Here is a 24,321-nt window from a genome sequence, read left to right on the forward strand (position 1 = left end):
CTGTTTTTAGTTTTTCTATCTGCCTACGAACGTCCTCAAGGCTCACTTCTATGGATGTTAATTTTTCTGCCTGACTTCCGTTGAAGAATTGCTCAGGTTCCGGTATGTTGGATGTGTTTTCGTTTGTAAATACAGATGAGAAGAACATGTTAAGCTTTTCTGCCACTACCTTCTCCTCCTTCACCACTCCCTTCCTGTCTCCGTCGTCCAGCGGTCCCACTTCCTCTCTAGCTGGCTGCTTCCCTTTAACATATCTGAAGAATGGTTTGAAATTTCTTGCTTCCCTGGCTAGCCTCTCTTCATACTCTCTTTTGGCTTTCCGAACCTCACGGTGACATTCTTTTTGATGCTTCTTGTGCTCTTTCCAGTTCCCCTCAGTTTTGTCCTTTTTCCATTTCTTGAATGATTTTTTCTTATTGCCTATCGCTTCCTTCACTGTTTTGGTTATCCACGCCGGGGCTTTTGTTCTATTCTTTTTACACCCCTTCCTGAATCTGGGGATATACAGATTTTGCGCCTCGCTCACCATGTCCCTGAAGAAGGACCAGGCATGATTTACCGTTAGCCATGTTTTGGAAGTGTTCCTAAGTTTCTTCCTTACCAATTCCCTCATTGCTTCGTAGTTTCCTTTCCTGAAGTTAAAAGTTGTCGCAATGGATCTCTTGCCTTTTGACACTCCTACCTCAACCTTGAACTTGATCATATTATGATCGCTGTTTCCCAACGGTCCCACTACTTCTACTTCCTTTGCAGGTCCCCTTAACCCATTTAGGATTAGATCCAGAGTGGCATTTCCTCTCGTCGGTTCTCTAACAAGCTGTTCCATGAAACAATCCTGTGTAGCTTCCAGGAATTTTGTCTCCCTAGTGCATTTCGAGCTTCCAAGCCTCCAGTCTATCCCAGGGTAGTTGAAGTCTCCCATAATAACCGTGTTGCCACTTTTGCATTCACGCTTCATCTCGGCTTCCATTTCCTCATCGATATCTCTGGTTTGCCCCGGTGGGCGATAAAATAGGCCCATCTTTATTTCAGGCCCTTTCCTTCCCGGTATTTTAACCCATAGAGATTCCGGCTTGCTGGCCGTCTGCTGTGTCCTTTTGTGTGGATTGTATGCATTCTTTTATGTATAGGGCTATTCCACCTCCTTTTTGTTCTGTTCTGTCCTGGCGATAGAGCTTGTATCCCGGTAGTGCTGTATCCCATTTGCTTTCCTCATTCCACCATGTTTCAGAGATTCCAATGATGTCGATGTCTTCTGCGTTGACCAAGGCTTCTAGTTCCCCCATTTTGTTTCTTAGGCTCCTTGCATTAGCATATATGCACTTTAGATCCTGGTATTTTGCTGTCCTCCTTTCTTTTCCCTGTGCTTCGGTCCATATTTTCTTCTCTTTTGCTGCAGACATTGTAACCACTTCTTCTGGGTTAGTCGACTCCTGCAGTTTGTCCCTTGTTCCTTCCCAGCCATTTTTCCCCTCGGTATCTTCACAGGATACCGTCTTCCGAATCGTCGACCCTTTGTCAACTGTCGGCTTTCACCTTCTTCTTAGTTTAAAGCCTGTTCTATTCCTCTCTTGACTCACTGGTCTGTAGTTTGCCGCTTCTGTCTTGGAGCCTTTCTTCTGGAGTGGAATGACGTTAGCCTTCCTCCAGTCCAACGGGACGCTACCTGAACTAAGGGAGAGGTTGAAAAGCGCCGACAGCGGCTCCGCCAAGACATCACTCAACTCCCTGAGTACCCTGGGGTGCAGGTTGTCCGGTCCCATTGCCTTGTAAACATTGAGCTTGGACAGCTCAACGTGGACACTGTTGGGCGTAAATTTGAAATCGCTAAATGGGTCAACTGAGTCAGCCCTTGTCTGTAACTGAGGGCCATGCCCCGGAGCTTCTCGGGTGAAGACAGAGCAGAAGTATTCATTTAACAGTTGGGCTTTTTCTGAGTCCTTTTTCACATAGTCTCCGTCTAGTTTCCTTAGACGTACTATTCTCCCTGAGTTTTTACTTCTGTCGCTGATATACCTGAAGAATGATTTATCTCCCTTCTGGATGTTCTTTGCTAGAGATTCCTCCATGTTGAATTTAGCCTCCCTGACTGCTGTTTTGACGGCTTTTGACTTGGTCAGATATTCTGCCCTGGAGTCCTGTTCCCTTGATTGTTTGTAAGAGATGAATGCTTTTTTCTTTTCTTTGATGAGGTCTGAGATCTCCGCAGTGAACCACTGTGGTTTATTGTTTCTACGGTGTTTACTTACTAGCTTAACATAACGGTTTGTCGCTTCCTGTATGGTGGCTTTCAGAGTCTACCACATTTCATCCACACTATCGGTTTCTGCTTGGCTTTGTAGCATCTGGTGAACAAAGTCACTCATCTCTTGGAAGTTTGTGTCCTTGAATTTGAGGACCTTGGTCAGTGTGGCCAAGTGTGGCCAGTGTTTTCCTCCCCATCCCTGTGGTCCTGCATATAAACCACCCCTACTATGATTCCTCATAACCTCCCCTGAATTCCTCCCTCCACATGATCTGGTGGCAGCTGCTCTTTCACTCTTTGGGTTGTGGCAGTACAGATGAAGTAAATACACTGCCTTCGCCGGCCTGGAAGCTCTCCCTCTGCTAAGGCTTCCTGCCTAAGTAACATGACATGAAGTAGTAGCAGAAGGAAAACATCCAGGTTGCAGAATCCAATGTGATTACCTCACTCACTCTGTTGGCGACCCCTTAGAGAGGTCTTCCATTGCTTCTGCAGCAATGGATCCCATTGGGGGGGTGGGGGGGAATGGAAATCTAGACTACAGTGTCAACTGCCAAAAAGGTGGGCCGCCATTGGCTTGCGGGTCTTGCAATGACCCTACTCCTTTGCCCACCAACCCAGCCGGCTGATTAAGCGTTCCCCTTAACTGTATCCATGATAACCTGTTTGTCTGTCTTATCTGTTTAGATTATAAACTCTTTGGAGCAGGGACTGTCTTTTTCTTTGTGACTCTGTAGAGCGCTGCATAGGTCTAGTAGCTCTATAGAAATAATTAACAGTAGTAGCAGACTAAATTTTTTCCAACTATGGAGTCCTCACTTTCCCTCACCCCTCCAGTAACTCACTAATCTGAACCTCCTCCACCCATCCAGCATGTGCCTTTTTTTTCCTTTATCCCCTCCTCCTATCCAGTATGTGCCCTCTTTCTATACCCCTCCCATCCAGCTTCTTCCCCTCTCCTCTCCACTTCCATCCATCCTGTGAGCAGGATCTAGAAATGAATCGGGATCTTTCCCTGGCTCCAGGATTTCTCTCTTGCAGGGCTGGGGGAAAGGAGAGAGAAGAGCAGAAAGGGAGAGCCAGCACTGCTTTTAATAGGACAAAGGCCGATGACGTCACAAGGGGGAGGGCGGAGCTTCACATTTGCTAGACTCCTCCTGGAAGGGGCGGAGCTTGGACAGAGCTGAGATCCACAGGAGGCTGTCCGGGGAGGGAGGAGCCAAGGCAGGAGAATGGCAGCAGGGGTCCGTTTCCTACCTGAAGAAGGCAAAGCCCTGCAATGATTCTCCTCGTGTCCGCTTCAACTCCTGTCCCCGCCCCAGGATCAGTCTGACCAATGAGTACCGGGAGCTGAAAATCCTCCCCTTCTATAGGTAGTGGGTGGAACTTTCCACTTCTCTCCCACCCCAGAAACTGACCAATCAGCTCTGAAAGGGGAAGAGCCAAGAAGAAGATAACCCTGTTTGAAGCACCGCCCCTGTAGAGACGTCATCATCCTGTGCCTAACAGGAAACGAGTCTTTTCTTCTTCCTCCAATTGAGCCGAAACTTCCGGTTCCCGCTCACTTCAAGAGGCAAAGCCTGATCCTGGGAAATGGCTGCAGGAGCTTCTGCCCAGGTGGGTCTTGTTGAAAGGAGAGAGACCAACCCAGAAACCCTTCAGTGCCCAGAACCCTCCTCTGGGATTGAAATACTCTCTATCCACCCCAAAGCATCTCCCTCTGCCTCACTCAGCCCCAGCACTGGCAGCTCTTCTGAAACAGAACTGCTCTGGGAATGTAAATTAGGTACATCCAGTACATTTCCCTCCATCCCAATGAGCATCAACCCTGGGAGGCCTCTTTCTGGAAGTGCTGGAAGATGCTGATTGTGTTTCTGGTTTCTGTTTCAGATGCAGGTGAAGTTTGAGGACATCGCTATCTCTTTCTCCCAGGAGGAGTGGGAGTATTTAGATGAAGAGCAGAAGCAGCTCTACAGGGAGGTGATGGAGGAAAACTATCAGACCCTGCTCTCACTGGGTAATGGATACATTTACATGTCTATTAGCAGTAGTGGACCATCATTATAAAGATAATTTTGATTATGTTTGTCTCGTGTGATGAACACAAACGACACCATGAGAGTCTTGCTGTCCCGCAGTGCTAGAGAATGACATGGGATCTTTCTCCATCCCTGCGAGTTCTTTCTCTGTTCCATCCTTGAAAGCTCTGTCCTCATCTGCCCAAGCCTCCAACACTTTAAAATCATAAGTTGGGAGTGCCAGCTAAACCCAGACAGACTCCCCCCATCTTTAAAAAAAACATTCTGGATAGTCCTCGAAAAAGACATGTCCGGGTTTTCCTGGACGTTTGGTAATGCTAGGTTTATGTTACTTTTTTAAGGTATAAAATTTAAGATAATTAATGTAATTTTCTTACCCCAGCAACAGGTTCTCCGACCACCCCTAAGATTATATCCCACATCAAACAAGGGGAAGAGCCGTACATCAGGGGTGAGCCTGAATTGGAGGAAAGAAAAACTGGGAAGAGCAGCTGCTCAGGTGAGTGCAGTAATAAGAGGGACTGGGGTAAGCCCCTTCTGTAGGGGAACTGCTGGGGATGCTACCCTTTTATAGATGAGGATAAGTCACTTGGTCTATAAGTGAAAGTTTAACTAGAGAATTACATGGGGACAATTTTGTCCCCATCCCCGCAGGAACTCAATTTCCCCATCCCATGCCTGCGAGTTTTCTCACAGTCCCTGCCCCATTCCTGTAAGCCCTGCCTTAACCTCACATGCCACAAACACTTATGAATTTAAAGTGTTTGAGGCTTATACAGATGAGGACGGAGTTTGCAGGAATGGGGCAGGGACAGGAAAATAACTCACGGGGACAGATCAGGAAAATGAGTTTCCGTGGAGATGGGGAAAGATTTGTCCCCGTGTCATTCTGTAGGCTTAACTTCTGGGCCACACAGTCTTAGCTCTGAAGAGGTGGAGGAAAGGAAAGATCCAGGTTGCTTTCTGTTTATCTGTAACTTCCCTCCAGCCCCAGCTCCCCATGGGTCCAAATTCTCTCCCCCAGCCCAGATCCAACACTGTCCTTCACTTGAGCTCCAGCCTTTGTGCCAACCAGCACCCACCCTCGACAGATGCATGATAGCAGCAGCAGCAACATCCCACCCCTCGGGTCAGCATCTCCTCCCCATCTTCCCTTGTGCCTACGTTATCTGAAGGAGCCAGCTGCATCATAATGAAAAATCTTCAGAGGTCTGTTCCGAGGCCTTTCTTCTGCTGACGAGCCCCTCCTTGATATACACTTCTCCCTCCATATTCACTGTGATAGGGGATTAACAGATCCGTGAATACAGAAAAACCGCAAATAACTTTTTCATATGTTATTTGCTGTTTTCAATTAAAAACCATTGTGAATATGGTGAAACTGCGAATAACATGGTGGGAGACCTGGGCTGTTCCTGAAGGAGCGGCAAAACACGGTGAACTAACTCCTGGGAATCAGCAATTTTCTCTGTAAACGCTTGGAATCAGCAATTTCTCTATGCAAGTTGATGTAATTGGGGAGGGGGTGGTGGTGGGGGGGAGTCAGCAAGCTAAAAACCGTGAATAATCGGAACCACAAATACTGAAACCGTGAATACGGAGGGAGAAGTGTAACTTACACCCCATGGTGGTGGGGTGGCCGCTGCCTCTATCTATTTTGTACCAGTGGGAGCAGGGTGCTAGCTGGCTCTAGAGCTGGAGCTGAAGTGGAGGGCGCCGGCTTCTTCAGGTGAAACTCTGCCATGAGGAAAAATCTTCAGAAGCCTGTTCACAAAGCTGCCTTATGCTGGCGAGCCCCTTCTTGATGTAACTTTATTTCACGAAACTGGAAGTTATATCAAGGAGAGGCTCGTTGTCAGAAGGAAGGCCTGGAGCAGTGGTCTCAAACTCAAACCCTTTGCAGCGCCACATTTTGGATTTGTAGGTACTTGGAGGGCCTCGGGAAAACAACAGTTAATGTCTTATTAAAGAAATGACAACTTTGCATGAGGTAAAACTCTTTATAGTTTATAAATCTTTCCTTTTAAGTTTAAGTTTTAATAATAATATTATAATTTATAGCTAAAGAGACAAATGATCAAGAAACTGCTTTATTTTGCTTTTGTGATTAAGATAAACATCCAGAGGGCCTCAAAATAGAACCTGGCGTGCCGCATGTGGCCTCCTGAGATTCCTACTATAACAACATCTACTATGTTACTATGCCAGCTGATTTCCCTACACAGTATAGTGCCAGAGCTGCCCGATTCGCCAAAGACCTGCATGTTTCCCCCTTCTCTCTAGTGTCCTTCGGCTTCCCCCTGGCCTGGTCTCACCTTTAAAGCTAATTACAGCAGCCTGCAGAGGATCGCCGATAGATAAAATGATTTTATTTAAATATAGTGATTGAAATGTGTTAGTTTTGAGAATTTATATCTGCTGTGTATATGAAAAATGAATGGAAAAAATTGTGTTACAATTAATAAAGGGGATGGGATCTGGGGTAGAGCTTGGATGGGCCTAGGGAGGTCTGTGGTTGGGGTACTCAGTTGATATTTGTTAGATTTAGGGGGTACTTGGCTTGAAGTAGTTGAGAAACACTGCGGTTGGCAATCAGCTGGCGCCAGTGCCACTCCTTCTCTCTGGCCCTCTTCCCTGCTGGCATCCCCTGCTGGCGTCTAAGGGCACTTCTAGAGGGCCTCTGCACATTTGCAGATGTTGATGTGATTATGTCATGCACATGCGTGATGTCATCAAGGCGATCTCCGCGCACTTCTGGGTGCCTCAAGCCGTGGCCACTACCTTTAGTGTGCCCCGGCTCAAGGAAGTTTGAGAGAGCCTGGAGTAAGGGATTCTCTTTCACTAATGCTACCATTCCGCCTCCATACAGCAGGGGCCGCTATCCCAGAACTGAGCAGACTACATGTCCCAGAATGCACTGAACTCTACAGCTCAGTGTGATGCCACCTTAATAAGGCATCCCTACTGAGTCAGGGGGTGAGACTCGAGCAGAGAGGTGTTTATATGCCACAAAGAATCATTCAGAGGTCCCTGTGAAAGAGGAGGTCCTGAGGAAGAGGCTTCCACAAGAAACTTCCCTAGTTAGGGGTTGATAGGAGTCCTGGGAAATTGTGGAATTGGGAGAGAGAGACTGTTTAGAAGAGGATGCTCCTGGGAGCTTGGCTAAGGAAAGCCCAAACCTTTGTTGAATAATATGTGTCTTCTGAATCCTCTTCTTTTCCCTTGTGGATTATTGATCAGTTTTAATCAAGCTTTCGTCTTGGACATCAACTCTCCACAAGTTCTTTGTTTTTGGTTGTGTTCCCTTTTAATCATTGCTCTCTTCTATAAGTAGGTCTAGACTAGGGGTCTCAAAGTCCCTCCTTGAGGACCGCAATCCAGTCGGGTTTTCAGGATTTCCCCCATGAGATCTATGTGCATGCACTGTTTTCAATGCATATTCATTGGGGAAATCCTGAAAACCCGACTGGATTGCAGCCCTCAAGGAGGGATTTTGAGATCCCTGGTCTAGATCATTGTTCTTCAACCGCCGGTCCGCGGACCGGTGTCAGTCCGCAGAAAATTTCTACCGGTTCCTGGTCTAGACCATTGTTCTTCAACCACCGGTTCGCAGAAAATTTCTGCCGGTCCGTGCTGAGCCAGAGAGATCGAGTCGGCAGTTAATTTTCCTGCCGACTGTGGTTCCTCCTGACTGCGGTTCCTGCCGACTGCTTTTCCTCCTAGCCTCGGGCGATCAAGACAGGCTGCCAATGTCGGGGCCTTCCCTCTGTGAGTCTCGCCTGTTCAGAAACAACAAGTTGAAATAAAATAGGCGGGACTCAGAGAGTGAAGGTCCCAAAGTCGGCAGCCTGTCTTGATTGCCACCCCTGCCAAGTTGCTGGAGAGGGCCATGGGGAAGTTGCAAGTGGAAGGGAGAGAGCTGCTGGTACAAGGGAGATGGTCAGCATGTGCAGGAGCAAGATCCTGGGGAGCCTTCGACAGTGGCTGTCTCCCCTCCCAGCAGCTCTCCTACTTGCCAGGGCAGTGATTCACCGACAACTTCCTCTTTCCTCAGAGACAGCAACGGACCCAAGGCTGCCTAAGTAAATCACTGCTGCAGGCAAGTACTGAGAACTGTTGGAAAGGGAGGAAGCCACTATAGGAGGCTGGGAAGTTGCTGGATAAAGGGAGAGCTGCTACTGGACCTGGAGGGAGGGAGGTAGAAGGAGAGATGCTGCTGAGAGGGGAGGAGGGAAAGGGATGGGAAGAGAGTTAATGTTGGATAGGGGGAGGAGGGAAGGGAGAAGGAAAAAAGGAAGGAAACAGCTGGCAGGGAGATTACAGGAGGGGAAGGGGGTCAGGATGGAATGGAGAGATCAGATGAGGGAAAGGGGAGAGAGAGGAATGAGAAAGTAGAGAGAGATTGATGCTGGAAAGGGGGTCAGCAGAGAAATGAGAAAGGGATAAAGATGCTAGATCTGGTGTAGGAGAGAGAAAAATGAAGAAAGCAGTGAAAATGGAATGAATGATGTAAAAAGGAGAGAGGAAGCACAGGCTGGATGGACAGGGGAGAGGTGCATAGAAAGAAGTCAGATACATATGTAAGGGGGAGAGGGCAGACAGTGGATGGAACGGGCAGATGCTGGATTGAAGAGACAGGGCAGACGCTGGAAGGAAAAGAGTGAAAAGAAGATGAAAGCAGAAACCAGAGACAACAAAAGGTAGAAAAAAATAATTTTATTTCTATTTTGTCATTAGAATATATCAGATTTGAATTATATATCCTTCTAGAGACATAATTGGGGACTGCAAAGCCCAGGCACTGCTTCTTTAGCTTCCAGCTGGCGTACGGCTCTCTCTGACCAGGGGGCACTCCCCTAACACTATTCCTGTCTTGTGTGACTTCAGTATACTGTTAGCATGATATTTCTGTGTAGCATTCTATAATAACTTGGTTTGTTCAGTTTTCTTGATAGTAGAGGGGATATATGTGAAGGGGAGGGGAGACAGGGGTTTTGTTGGTCTGTGCTCTGTATATTTGTATTTATAAAATCACAATTGTTCAGAATATTGTTTCTTTTTATACTTTAATAAAATACGTTCACTATAAAATCATAACTGCGGCTTGTGCAGATAGGATCAGTTGGTTTTTGGGGACCGAGCTCACGGAGATGGGGCGGAAATGGGGTTTTTAAATTTCAGTCTTAATAGTTTGCCGGTTCACAAAATAATTCTTTCATTTCTGCCGGTCCACGGGTGTAAAAGGATTGAAGAACACTGGTCTAGACTGATGGCATGAAGAAATTAGCACTTGATTTGGAAATGGACCTAATTCAGAACCATTATAAAGTGTGTGTGACTGGAGATAAAGTTGGTCGGATCTTGCATAGCTGATACTCCTAAAAACCTGCTTCTAAAACAGATCAGATATAAAAATAAAAAAGTAAGATTCTCTTAATTAGCTAACCCATTGTTAAAATATTATAAAGAACTTAGAATTTATACCTAACACGGTAAACAGGTTTGAAGATATAGATACCTAGTTCAGTCAACTACAAAAGCTACTTCCAGTTGCGACACACAAACCTCTCAGTTGCTGTTACTCCCAATTAACTGAGTTTTTGAATCTAGATTTAGAAAAGTGTTTCAGGAGAGAAAATATCTAGATCTTTATGGTACAAATCCACATCAAACTGCAAAAACTTAGAGTTCTTTCCAAACATGCAGTTTTTCAAAATAGTTTCCAAAATGTATCATCCTGAGTAATCCTTAAATTGGCAATCCACGGCTTTTTAAAGTCCAGCAGCAAGCTCCCACGTTCAAGCTCAGCTGATGAAGCAGGGAAGGCAGCTGGTAGATTACACACTTAGCACCCTTGAGAGAATTGACTCCCTTAACTCTCCACACTGCCATTTCCAAGAAACAGCTCATAAACTGGCTCTGTCTCGAGATAAATGCTTGAGAAAATGCTCTGCAAATAGGAAACTGACCAGTTCTCAAGCCACACATGAAAGTCCTGGTGCAACATAACCTCTATATATAGTACTAGTTTTTTAGCAGCACCCCTTACCTGATCCCCCTGCCTAGTAGTACCCCTTCTCCTTTCCCTGCTCCCTGCCGGGACAGACTCGAAAGAGGAGCTCCGCCCCCTTCCAGCAGTCTTGCTGAAGATTTTGATGCAGGCACATGGTGGTCTGTTGGCGGGCCAGGCTGCTGCATTCTAGGCCGAGGAACCTTTCCTGCGGGGACAGCGGGCGCCTCGTTTCTGGCCAGCGAACTCATCGTGCACATCTTCTTCTCCCAGACTGGCTGCGGGCCTCAGCCACCTGCTGGCGCTAGTGTGAGCGCCTCTTCTACCCAGCGCGAGCGCTTCTTCCACCCGGCGTTCTGGCGCCAGCTGGGGCTCAATGTGCGCATGTCGTCCGCACCTCCATTTCCTCATGCGAAAGGGCGAGCCTGCGGGTCGAGTTCGCCGCTGAAAACTACCTAAGCGTGAGGCTGCGGCCACAGTGACAGGAGGCAATGCAGAGCCCGTGGCAGATGCTGGTAGCCCCCCCTCACGCTGGCTGGATGACCTGCGCGCTTCCCCGGTGCAGGTGTGTGTGTGCTGAGCAGTCAGCGAAGTGTAAAGGATCCGGAGCCGGCAAGCCCGCACATCTCCTTGGGGTCTGTGAGAGAGAGAGATGCGTTGTAAGCGCGCATGCGCACTCCTGCAGACCACGGACCTACAGATCAGGGAACACGCCGGTAAGAGTGCGCATGCGCGCTTAGCATTTTATTATAGTAGATTATCATAGAAACCACTGCTGTTTTCTAACTCATGAGAAGTACCTTCTGTTTTTATCCAGCAGATCATCAAATTCAACATGAATGGAAGAGAGAAAAGAATCAAGGAGAAGATCCAGTTGAAATGGAACAAATCCAAACACTGTCAAAAAATGTCTGTGAAAATATTTCCCAGGGAACTGAGAAGATTAACACAAAGAATTATAAGCAGGAATCAAAGAACCAGAGAGACCCTACAGACATCTCAAGGGATGAAGTCAGGAAGTGTGAGAGAAATGACAGGGATCTGAATAACATCCCTGAGGACCAGAGACACCTAGCGGAGAGACCCTTCCAAATTAAAAACAGTGATAAAGTGACTTCTAAATTCCACCATGGTAAGAGGAAAGGAAAAACCCACAAAAAAGAACTTCAGCTACACAAAAGAGATCATGAAAATGTGAAACCATCTACCTCTACCGAGTGTAATAAAAGCTTCACTCAACTTTCACATCTAAAAATGATCCACACAGGAGAAAAACAATATACATGTACTGAGTGTAAGAAAAGGTTTTCTTGGCTTCCACATCTAAAAAGACACGAAATGATCCACACAGGGCACAAACCATTTACATGTACTGAATATAAGAAAAGCTTCACTTGGCTTTCAAATCTAAAAATTCATGAGAAGATCCACACAGGGCACAAACCATATGCATGTACTGAGTGTAAGAAAAGCTTCACTCAGCTTTCAGATCTAAAAATTCATGAGAGGATCCACACAGAACACAAACCATATACATGTACTGAGTGTAAGAAAAGCTTCACTCAGCTTTCACAGCTAAAAATTCACGAGAGGATCCACACAGGACACAAACCATATGCATGTACTGAGTGTAAGAAAAGCTTTGCTCGGCTTTCAAATCTAAAAATTCACGAAAGGATCCACACAGGGCACAAACCATACACATGTACTGAGTGTAATAAAAGCTTCGCTCATCTTTCACATCTAAAAAGCCACAAAATGATCCACACAGGGCACAAACCATTTACATGTACTGAGTGTAAGAAAAGCTTCACTTGGCTTTCACAGCTAAAAATTCACGAGAGGATCCACACAGGACACAAACCATATGCATGTACTGAGTGTAAGAAAAGCTTTGCTCGGCTTTCAAATCTAAAAATTCACGAGAGGATCCACACAGGGCACAAACCATACACATGTACTGAGTGTAATAAAAGCTTCGCTCAGCTTTCACATCTAAAAAGCCACAAAATGATCCACACAGGGCACAAACCATTTACATGTACTGAGTGTAAGAAAAGCTTCACTTGGCTTTCACAGCTAAAAATTCACGAGAGGATCCACACAGGACACAAACCATATGCATGTACTGAGTGTAAGAAAAGCTTCACTCAGCTTTCAGATCTAAAAATTCATGAGAGGATCCACACAGGACACAAACCATATACATGTACCGAGTGTAAGAAAAGCTTTGCTCGGCTTTCAAATCTAAAAATTCACGAAAGGATCCACACAGGGCACAAACCATACACATGTACTGAGTGTTATAAAAGCTTCACTCAGCATTCACATCTGAAAAAACACAAAATGATCCACACAGGGCACAAACCATACACATGTACTGAGTGTAATAAAAGCTTCGCTCAGCTTTCACATCTAAAAATTCACGAGAGGATCCACACAGGGCACAAACCATACACATGTACTGAGTGTAATAAAAGCTTCGCTCAGCTTTCACATCTAAAAAGCCACAAAATGATCCACACAGGACACAAACCATATGCATGTACTGAGTGTAAGAAAAGCTTCTCTTGGCTTTCACAGCTAAAAATTCACGAGAGGATCCACACAGGACACAAACCATATGCATGTACTGAGTGTAAGAAAAGCTTTGCTCGGCTTTCAAATCTAAAAATTCACGAGAGGATCCACACAGGACACAAACCATATGCATGTACTGAGTGTAAGAAAAGCTTTGCTCGGCTTTCAAATCTAAAAATTCACGAGAGGATCCACACAGGACACAAACCATATGCATGTACTGAGTGTAAGAAAAGCTTCACTCAGCTTTCAGATCTAAAAATTCACGAGATGATCCACACAGGACACAAACCATATGCATGTACTGAGTGTAATAAAAGCTTTGCTAAGCCTTCACATCTAAAAATTCATGAGATGATCCACACAGGGCACAAACCATATGCATGTACTGAGTGTAAGAAAAGCTTTGCTAAGCCTTCACATCTAAAAATTCACAAGATGATCCACACAGGGCACAAACCATTTACATGTACTGAGTGTAATAAAAGCTTCACTTATCTTTCACATCTAAAAAGACACAAAATGATCCACACAGAGCACAAACCATACACATGTACAGAGTGTAAGAAAAGCTTTGCTCGGCTTTCAAATCTAAAAATTCACAAGAGGATCCACACAGAGCACAAACCATATACATGTACTGAGTGTAAGAAAAGCTTTGCTCGGCTTTCAAATCTAAAAATTCACGAGATGATCCACACAGGGCACAAACCATATGCATGTACTGAGTGTAAGAAAAGCTTTGCTAAGCCTTCACATCTAAAAATTCACGAGATGATCCACACAGGGCACAAACCATACACATGTACTGAGTGTAATAAAAGCTTCGCTCAGCTTTCACATCTAAAAAGACACAAAATGATCCACACAGGGCACAAACCATTTACATGTACTGAGTGTAAGAAAAGCTTCACTTGGCTTTCACAGCTAAAAATTCACGAGAGGATCCACACAGGACACAAACCATATGCATGTACTGAGTGTAAGAAAAGCTTTGCTCGGCTTTCAAATCGAAAAATTCACGAGAGGATCCACACAGGGCACAAACCATACACATGTACTGAGTGTAATAAAAGCTATGCTCAGCTTTCACATCTGAAAAAACACAAAATGATCCACACAGGGCACAAACCATACACATGTACTGAGTGTAATAAAAGCTTCACTCAGCTTTCACATCTGAAAAAACACAAAATGATCCACACAGGGCACAAACCATACACATGTACTGAGTGTAATAAAAGCTTCACTCAGCTTTCAAATCTAAAAATTCACGAGAGAATCCACACAGGACACAAACCATATGCATGTACTGAGTGTAAGAAAAGCTTTGCTCAGCTTTCAAATCTAAAAATTCACGAGAGGATCCACACAGGGCACAAACCATACACATGTACTGAGTGTAATAAAAGCTTTGCTCAGCTTTCACATCTGAAAAAACACAAAATGATCCACACAGGGCACAAACCATTTACATGTACTTAGTGTAAAAAAAGTTTCACTCAGCTTTCATGCCTAAAATATCACCAGAGCATCCACATAGGGCACAACCCATTTACATGTACTGAGTGTAATAAAAACTTCAATTGTCTTTCACATCTAAAAAGCCACCAAATAATCCACACAGGGCACAAACCAAATACATGTACTGAATGTAATAAGAGCTTCACTTAGTTTTCAAATCTAAAAAGACACAAAATGATCCACACAAGGCACAAATCATTAAAATGTATTGAGTGTAATAAAAGCTTCACTCGGCTTTTAGGTCTAAAATATCACCAGAGCATCCACACAGGGCACAAACCATTAACATGTACTGAATGTAATAAAAGCTTCACTCGGCTTTCAGATCTAAAAATTCACGAGAGGATCCACACAGGGCACAAACCATTTACATGTATTGAGTGTAATAAAATCTTCATTCGGCTTTCAGCTCTAAAAAGACAAAAAATGATCCACATAGGGTAGAAACCATTCACATGTACTGAGTGTAATAAAAGCTTCACTTGGTTTTCAGATCTAAAAATTCATGAGAGGAACCACACAGGTAACAAACCCTTTACATGTACTGAGTCTAATAAAAGATTCACTCAACTTTGAACAACGCTGCCACCTTCCTCTACATTTGTAGTGTCTGGCAAATGTATATGTACATGCTGCTACCCTAATCCTTAATTTGCTAGTGGTTAGCAACAAGCTGCCACTTTTCTAAATAACTTTGGAGCCCTGGGTGTGTTCACCTATAGAGAAAACAAGATTTGAACTAGTGAATAGGCCTTGCCTGATGAAATGTACAGTATTACCATCTTGATAAAGTGTGTGCTCTATGATTTGGGGTTTATTCCAGGAAACAAATGTACAGGGTTGACCTTAACTTTGTTGGTGTTTCTTCTAAATCAGGGCGACAAAGAATGTGTTAAATTAGTTTGATACGGTAGACACCCGTAAAATGTACTAACACAGGGGACACAGCGTCTGTGAAATTATGTTAGAGAGCGTGTATTTAGTTGGAAGATTTTTGCCATTTGAATTTCAGTTTTATCTGTTGGGCTCATCATGTGGTGGTTTGGACTGGCCACCCATTGCGCTGCATGCATGCTTTTCAGCATTTATTTGCCCGTTCCGATAGCTCTTAAGAGGTTTTGCTTTCCTGATAGAGGTTGGAGCATTGGATGAGGACATCCCAAATGATTTTCTCTGATGTAGCCTGGGGGGAAATCCATGCACCAGGAGATGTGAATTTTAGTGCATGAATCTCCCCAACCTAGACACAGAATATTAGCAGTCCCTATTCTAGGGCTGCCGTTGAGTTAAAGGTGGTTTGAATATCATCACTGCATATGCATCCTGCTCAGGGCTGCCTGTGTAAAGGGGATGAAAGGTGAAATTTGATATGCACTGTGTTTAAACAGTAAACAGCATGCAGAAGGCAGTTGGAAGCTCAGTCTTTGAGTTTCCAGCACCTTCTGGAAGAGTTACAGTGCATGAGCCCCAGCTAGAAGCTCTCTGAATGGTGCATAAATGGAATCCCAGAGTGACATCATCAGAGGTTTCTTAAGCTACTGCCTTGGGCAGGAGAATCGTCTTTTGGGCTATCTCCACCAATAGATCAGATTCCTACCAGCACGGAGGATCTTAACATTTAGAGATGTACAAATATTTTGCCAGTCGAAAGAGAGTTTGTAAATGTGAAAATGCTTATGGCAAGCTCTACTGCTTTAGAAGACTTAAACCTTATCTCTCTCATCAAGCGATATCCAACGTAATAACAGCCTTGGTACTCTCAATCTTAGACTACTGCAACGTGATCCTGCTGAGCATTCCAAAGTACAGGATCAAGCAGATTCAAATGGTACAAAACGCAGCAGCAAGATTTCTGCTGGGAAAATGGAGGCGGACGAGTGCCACCCCGCTACTCCTGATTGAAAGCAGGGTGAAATTCAAGATCTTTATCTCAGAACGGCAATAGCTAGCAGCAAGACACAATACCATACACCAGCACACGCCCTACGCTTGAGCCAAGAATCTCTGTTGGAAATACCCTCCTTCAGAGACATGAGATAAAAAGCATCAGGACAAAAATGTTCTCAGTGATAGCTTCAATGTGGTGGAACTTCCGAAGGAATTAAAACTAGGAAACGTCACTGGAAAGTTCAAGAAAGGGATAAAGACCCTCCTCTTCATAGACTGCTTTAACTAATAAAGCAACATAGAACACGACATGGAGCATGAGGAAAGTATGGCACAGTGGTTAAAACTACAGCATCAGCACCTTGAAATTGTAGGTTCAAACCCACGCTACTCCTGCCCATCAATCGCTGTTCCACAATTGACCAGAGAATCGGCCACCAGCCATCCAGTCGGTATTACTGCATCTCCCACTTAATCCCCCCCCATTGCCCCATATACATTATATAGATTGTGAGCCAGCTGGGACAGACAGGGAAAAATGCTTGAGTACCTGAATAAATTAATGTAAACCATTCTGAGCTTCCCTGGAGAACGGTATAGAACATTAAAGAAATATAAATATACTAGCCATTAAGCCTGTTACATTAATGGGTTCTAGAATACTGTTCACCCTCTATGTTGCCCCTTCCATTCACTGCCCTCTCTTCTCTTTCCATCCAGTGTCCGCCCCCTCTCTCTCTGTCCCATATGGCCTCTCTCCATCTCCTCTTTCCTTTTCCCTTGGTCTGGCATACCTTCCTCCTTCCCTCCAAGCCACTTTCCCCTGTGCTCATTTTCCTCCTTCAACTACTTCATCGGGCAACAGCAGCATTCACAATTCATTGCTGTTGCTGGCTTCAGGTATTCCTCTCTGGCGGGTCCTGTATTCATGAAGTAGGCAGGACCCGCCAGAGAGGAAGGCCTGAAGCCGCAACAGCAGCGAATTGTAAATGCTGCTGCTGTTCTCTCCCCTCCCAGCCCAACCCCCGCTGACTTTGCGACCCTCCCGGCGAGATGACTTTAATAGCAAACCTTCCTCCAGCGTTGGGCAGCCGCAGCACGTTAAACAGGCTGGTTCGCGGCTTTCTTCTGCCATTGAGTCTGTCTGTCGCGTCATTGATGACATCATTAGTGATGCGGCAGAGGGACTCAACTGCAGGAGAAAGTCGCGAAGCAGGCTGTTTAACGTGCTGCGGCTGCCAGCGCTGGAGGGAGGTTTGGGTAGAAGCGATATGTCTCTTCCCCTGCAGTACCTTTGCAGCGGTGCATCCTTCCATCCTGAGTCTGTTTCTCCCCTAGCCGCCGCATACGCACTCTGGCCACGGACCTACAGATCACGCAGGGCTGAGTGCGCATGCTCGGCTAGCGTTTTATTATATAGGATTATGTGTGCAAATAAGTAGGATTTAGTATGAACATAGTACACGATACCAGTATTTTATGTGTAAATACGTAGGATGATTGACTAGGGTATGAATGTGTCTATTGAAAATGCTAACTGTATTGTAACACCATTACAGAAGCTCGTGTAAACCGCTCTTGAATTGACTCCCTAGTCATTAGTAGCAGTATAGAAGCTTTGAATAAACAATAACTAGGTTGTGATTTTTGTTAGCAACTGCATGTTTAAGAAATGCCTCTTTCCCGTTGGAGAGAAGAACAATAAAGTTGAAGTTCAGTTCCTACATAACTACTGGAGGGGTCTGAAGTTTTTGACATGCATAAAAATACCATTTTTATTTATTTTATTTTAATGTATCTTTAATCTATCTTCATTGTAAACCGCTTTGAACCTCACGGTATAGCGGTATATAAGAATTCAAATCAAAATCAAAGTGTGAGTGAAGTGCTTGCTGCGGCCTGCCAGAGAGAATCTGGTCCCGGCTCACGGCCCAAATCGATAAAGGAATAAATGACTTCCTGCACTCTCAAATAGCTTTGGTATTGTAGACCAGACATTCTCCACATGTGGTATATGGCACCATCATCTCTTGCCCTCCTGCCACTGCTGGTACTGCTGCTGCTTCATCCTCCCGTCTTTCTGCAGATGCCGCTGTGGCCATCAATTTGACCAAGGTCAGAGGGTAGACTTCCGGGTCAGCAATGTGCAGAAGCCACAACCCTTCTAAGAATCAAGTGCGGCTGAAGGTGTGAAGAAGGCCCACCTAGATGGCCCTGAAGGGAGCGAGCACGTTGGGATAAGTAAGGGAGAGAGAGGGACAAAGGAAGGAAAGAGCGAGGGGGGAGCACAAACTTGGGACAAAGGCTGGAAGGAGGGAGGGTGGCACAAACTCAGACACAGGAGAGAGGGGGCATAAACTTGAGACACAGAAGGGAGAGAGGAAGTGGGCACGAACATGGGACTTAAGAGGGCAGGAAAGAGATGCTGATTTGGGGGAAGGAATAGAAAGGGTTCAGAGGCCAGGAGTCCCTTTTGCCAAGCCTGGCAGGCAGCAGAAGCATCCCTGAGCCACAGATGAGATGAGAAGGGGGATGAGGAGGAGACATGTTGGATGTGGTGGGAGAGGAGGTGATAGAGATGCACCCTGGATCCCTCCCTCTCTCTATTTCTTTCTCCACTCCCTTTGCAGCAAGGGAGGGCATGAATGAAAGAAAGAGACGATGAACAGTGAGATAGAGGGAGACATGTTGCACATGGGGGTGGAGAAGAGAAGAAGAAATGCTGTGCAGGAGTGGGGAGGGGAAAATTATCCAGGTAGAGGGGGGGAGGGAAGAGAGAAACGCTAGGGGGAACCAATGGAGAACAGCCGCTTGAAGTTGATGAATAATTTGCAGAAGACAAGAAAGAGGGGAAAAAAAAGAAACTGGAATTAACTTGATGGAAAACTAAGGGCTCCTTTTACGAAGCTGCGTTAACGGCTTCAGTGCGTGTGACTTTTCATCACGTGCTAAATCTCGTGCTAGCCTAAAAACTACCGCCTGCTCAAGAGGAGGTGGTAGCGGCTGGCGGTTTAGCGTGCAGTATTACGCGCATTAAACCACTACCGCACCTTCGTAAAAGGAGCCCTAAATCTCCAGAGAACAAAGGTAAAAAATCAGAATTTATTGACTGAAATATGTTAGCTTTGGGAAATGTATATAGCAGATGTCTTTGTATTGTGTTCAAAAGAAAACAACGTGGAACCAAATCCTGGACTTCCAAGAGTAAAAAATAGTTAAATTTATTAAAGTCTTGATCAAATAAAAAATATCACAATATGAGGGAAGCAGCGGAGATAAGGCCTCGCATGTCAGGGTAAAATTGTGCCTGTCGTGAGGGCCTCGGCAGGAGGGGGATTGCTTTAGAGAGATTGCTGGATCAGAGAGAAGAGACAAAAGGACCTTGAGGAGGGGCGGGAGAGGGGGTTATGTTATATGCATGGGCAGAGATTTTTTTGAGCCATTTCCCTAATGGGGGGAGGGAGGGAGGGTATAGAGCAGTGTATCGCAAACTGTGCCTCCTGAGATTTCTGGTGTGCCGCGACACACTGGCGAGGAGGAGAGTCATCCATGCCAGCTGATTTCCTACAGGATGTGCCTCTCGCCATGTAGGAAATCAGCCGGTGTGGATGACTCTCCTGGCTGGCGTCTCTCCTCCCTCCACCTCCCGGATCCCTGTAACGGCGGAGTTGTGGCAAGACGGGCCTCCGTGCATGCATGGATGTTGACACGATGATGTCACGCATCGACTTCTATGTGCCTTCTAGCTGGGGCACTGCATTTAGTGTGCCGCCAGCCGGAAAAGTTTGTGGGACACTGGTATAGAGGGGGGGAGAGATTGTTCAGAAATTTGCAGTGACTGTTACCTATCAGCATTCTACTGTGTTTTGTTGGTGAAAGGTCACTTGGACACACAAAGTCAGTGGCATGAAGAAAGTACAAGAGGTTTATTACAGCATGCTGGACTCCAGTGCAGTGAACAGCCTGCCTACTAGTGTTAGAATCAGGAAATGCACGGACTTTTATGCCCTTTTTACTAAACATATGCAAACTAATACATGCAAAAACTACAACTTCTCATTTGTTACTTCTATAACTTTTCTACAATTATTATTGGTCCTAAGCCAGCACTTATGATAGGTTCAGGGCTACAACTTATAGTCCTATAGGAAACTAGCTCATTTCTCTGCTTATCTAAATTTTTCAGTTCTAAATGTTACATGTACAGGAGGGTAGGGTACATCATGGCTCAAACTCTTATCTATTTAGCTTACAATGTGGTAAGGTAGGGACATAAATTTTAGGCAGATGAGGTCAGTAGATTGTACACCTTTTTCAGCTATGTAGGCCAGAGCAATATTTTAAACAACAGTTAACCATTTCATGACCCTACATTGGAAGCTGTGTTTCTATTTCATGACATGTTGCTATAGAGTGGTACCTTGGATTACGAGCATAATCCGTTCCAGAAGCATGCTCGTAATCCAAAATGCTCGTTTATCAAAGCGAGTTTCCCCATAGGAAATAATGGAAACTCGCTTTGATAGGTTCCCCCCCCCCCCGAGGCCAGCAGCGCTGCTCCCCCCCCATGAGAACCGGCATTGCTCCCCCCGCGTGAACCAGCACCCTCTCCCCTGCGATCCGCAACCCCCCGCCGCCATCGGGCACCCCCCCCCCCCGTCCGACCTGAGGTCCCCCTAACCCACCCGAACCCTCTTCTTACTTTTCTGTAGCCTCCGCAGCGGCACTGGCATCAGCATGTCCTGTGCGTGCCGGTGCCTGAAGATCTGCTTCCTGTGCTGGGCCTGAGAGTTCACATTCGACGTGAGAGTTCACATTCGACGTGAACTCTCAGGCCCAGCACAGGAAGCAGATTTTCAGGCACCGGCACCACGCACAGGACATGCTGGTGCCAGTGCCGCTGCGGAGGCTACAGAAAAGTAAGAAGAGGGTTCGGGTGGGTTGGGGGGACCTCAGGTCGCGGCGGCAGGGGGGGTGCCGGATCGCGGGGGGGGGGAGGGTGCCGGTTCGCAGGGAGAGTGCTCGCAAATCGAAGCGCGCTCGGTTTCCGAGGTGACGATTTTGCGAATGTTTTGCTCGTCTTGCAAAACACTCGCAAACCGGTGCACTCTTAAACCGAGGTACCCACTGTATTTTGTTATGGTTTCTCTGCTTTTAAAAAAAGATGGCTCTTGCCATGAAGGTTGACTTTTAAGGCGGGAGAGTGTTGGCTGAACCCTTGTTGAGTGCCCTTCATTGGTTGGGCCAAGGGCTGGGTCTGAGCCAGAGGAGAGGGAGAGACACTTCACTGGCCCAGAGCAGGATTAGGGCTTTACTCAGCCCCAGGAGCCCAAGTTGGCAGCTACCGCAGGGGTTGCTGGGGGGAATCTCCTCCCTCAGGGTTAGAAAGGAATTGGGGGAGGAGCCGGTGACGTCACAAGGGAGAGGGCGGAGGTTCACACCCAAAAATGAGAGATGTTCTTTGCTTCTGGCTCTGCCCCTTTTAGTGCTGATTGGTCAGAATGGGTCCACCCCCCCCCTACAAGACTAAGGGAGAAAGGAGGAGGAATTTCAGTTTCATCCCCTGCTGATTGGTCAGAATGTCCTGGGGGAAGAGAAGAGGAGGAGTTTGTCCTTGCTCAGGAGCCAGCGCTGCCAGGGAAGGGGAGGGCCGAAAGAGATTTGGAGACGTCACAAGGGGAGAGGGCGGAGCTTCACACCCAAGGCTGAAAAGACGCTCTTTGCTTCTGGCTCTGCCCCTTTTAGTGCTGATTGGTCAGAATGGTCCATGGGGCGGGAAGAGGAGTAGAAGGATCCGCCCCCTAGCACGGAGAAGGCAGGAAGGAGGAGTTTCAGTTTTGTCCCAACTCAGGAGCCAGCGCTGCCAGAGAAGGGGCCGAAAGAGATTTGGAGACGTCACTAGGGAGAGGGCGGAGCTTCACGCTGAAGGGTGCTGAATGGTGCCTGGGGCGGGAAGGGTCCGTCCCCTAGCACGAGAAGACAGAAAGGAGGAGGAATTGTAAACTTCATCTGATGCTGATTGCTCAGAATTTCGCTGGGGGCGGGAAGAGGAGGAGGCGGAGACTCTGCAGCTGAAGTGTGTTGTCTAGGAAATGCAGTCAGTGGCGCTCCGCCCCCTTTGTGACGTCATCGGTATGTGGCCGGAAGTAAGTTGAGTCGTCCATCTTGTGCTGGAGCCTCAGGTGGCCAGTTTCTTTCAGTTTCAGCTCTTTTCTCTCCTCCCAGCCCAGGGAAATGGCTGCAGGAGCTTCTGCTCAGGTAGGAGCTCCCCCTCCCCCCTTTTCCTGGCAGGGGGAGGGGCAAGATGGGGGGAGGGGACTTGGAATGCCACCACCACACTCCAAGGGGGCAATGGAGGATTAAGGGACCACCAGGTCTACAATAATGGCTGAAGGGGAAAAGGGAGAAGAAAGAAAGAGAGGATGGCTGAATTTGTCAATGCTTTTGTCCTCCCTTCAAAGGGGCCACTCCTCACCTGCATTCTCCCTTCACTCTCAACCCAGTAGGTTATTACATTTGACTTCCTAAGTTCCACTATAGGTCACTTGGCCTCCCCTTGCAGTTGCACACTAAGTAACATACAGGCACCAGGTCTACAATGATGGTGATGCAGAAGGCGCTGAGGGTGTTCCTGGTTTGTCTTTCAGATGCAGGTGAAGTTTGAGGACGTGGCTGTCTCTTTCTCCCAGGAGGAGTGGGAATATTTAGATGAAGGGCAGAAGGAGCTTTACAGGGAGGTGATGAAGGAGAATTATGAGACTCTGATCTCCCTAGGTAAGGACTAAAATATTCAACTAATACGAGACATTTTTCTGCTCTTCCTTTGCTCCAGAAACTTCCAAGTGTGATCTGGATCTCTCCATACTAATCTCTATCTTAAGCTGACAGTGTGAGGGACCATGAGACCATCTTGTGTGTCCTACAATTTTTTCCCCTTTGAAATCAGAGACAGATCATTCTCTGTTTCTTGAAGAAGAGCTAAAATACAGGGTCAGAGTAGCCCAAATGGTCAGAACCTGGCTGCAGAAGATTACATTGTACAGTTGTGGTGGGCAGTCTTGAAATGAGAGATGATTTTCTTTCATTAGCAGTTTTTCAAAGCAACTACATTGCGCGGCTGCGCTTGCCGTTAGACCACAACGGTAATGTTTTGAAATAAGAATTTGATGAGGGGCAACGCTGGTTATTACCCCCTGAGGAAGATCTGCTTTGGACAGATTGAAACGCCTGTTTCTCCTGTCAGAAAGGTGTTGGGAGTTGTACATTCTCAACCAGCGCTGGTTCATGGGTTACACCATTTGAGTTAATTGTTGCTTTCCCTCTTCACATATGATTTGAGGGTTTATATTTACCACTTTCATGATTAGTGTTTTTTTGAGGGTTTTTTTCATTATTACACAAGATATTTCAATGATATAGCTCATGAAGCACACACCTGCAAATGTAATTCTTTACACAAAATAGGTGAGGCAGGTAGGATGGGACAGGCGTAGGTGATTAAAATTTGGAGTCAGGATGTGGACCTGAAATAATATGGCAATTATAGAGGTCCTAGGATCTGATCACCTACAATTATGATACGCCTATCTCTTACCGCAAGTAAATCTACTTTATCCCAGGACAAGCAGGCAGCATATTCTCTAGATGTGGGTGACGTCATCTACGGAGCCCCGATCGGACACTCTCGCAAGCAAACTTGCTTGAAAATCTTCAGACTTGCGAGTGTACCGCGCATGCGCGTGTGCCTTCCCGCCCGAATCAGGGCGCGCGTCTCCTCAGCGTGGCCTCAGTTCTTCATTTTCCGCGGAGCCAGAAGCCCTGTTCCTCTGCAAGATCGGAGTGCTTCTTGCACCGTGGCTTACTTCGTTTTTTTGTTTTGGGGTGAGTTGTGTGCGACACGTTTCTGAAATAAAAACAATAACTTAAACAACTAACTTTACTACATTACATTACATTACATTACATTAGTGATTTCTATTCCGCTTGTACCTTGCGGTTCAAAGCGGATTACATAAGAAGAAGCTGGACATTTCCAG

General features: G+C 46.1%; 1 pseudogene; it reads left to right on the forward strand.

The window, feature by feature from the left end:
- Nucleotides 1-3,069: 3,069 nt before the first annotated feature.
- The window catches only part of LOC117354987, a 73,037-nt pseudogene continuing 51,785 nt past the window's right edge, over nucleotides 3,070-24,321 (forward strand).

The sequence above is a fragment of the Geotrypetes seraphini genome, chromosome 2 (genome assembly GCF_902459505.1).
Source record: "Geotrypetes seraphini chromosome 2, aGeoSer1.1, whole genome shotgun sequence".
Lineage (NCBI taxonomy): Eukaryota > Metazoa > Chordata > Amphibia > Gymnophiona > Dermophiidae > Geotrypetes > Geotrypetes seraphini.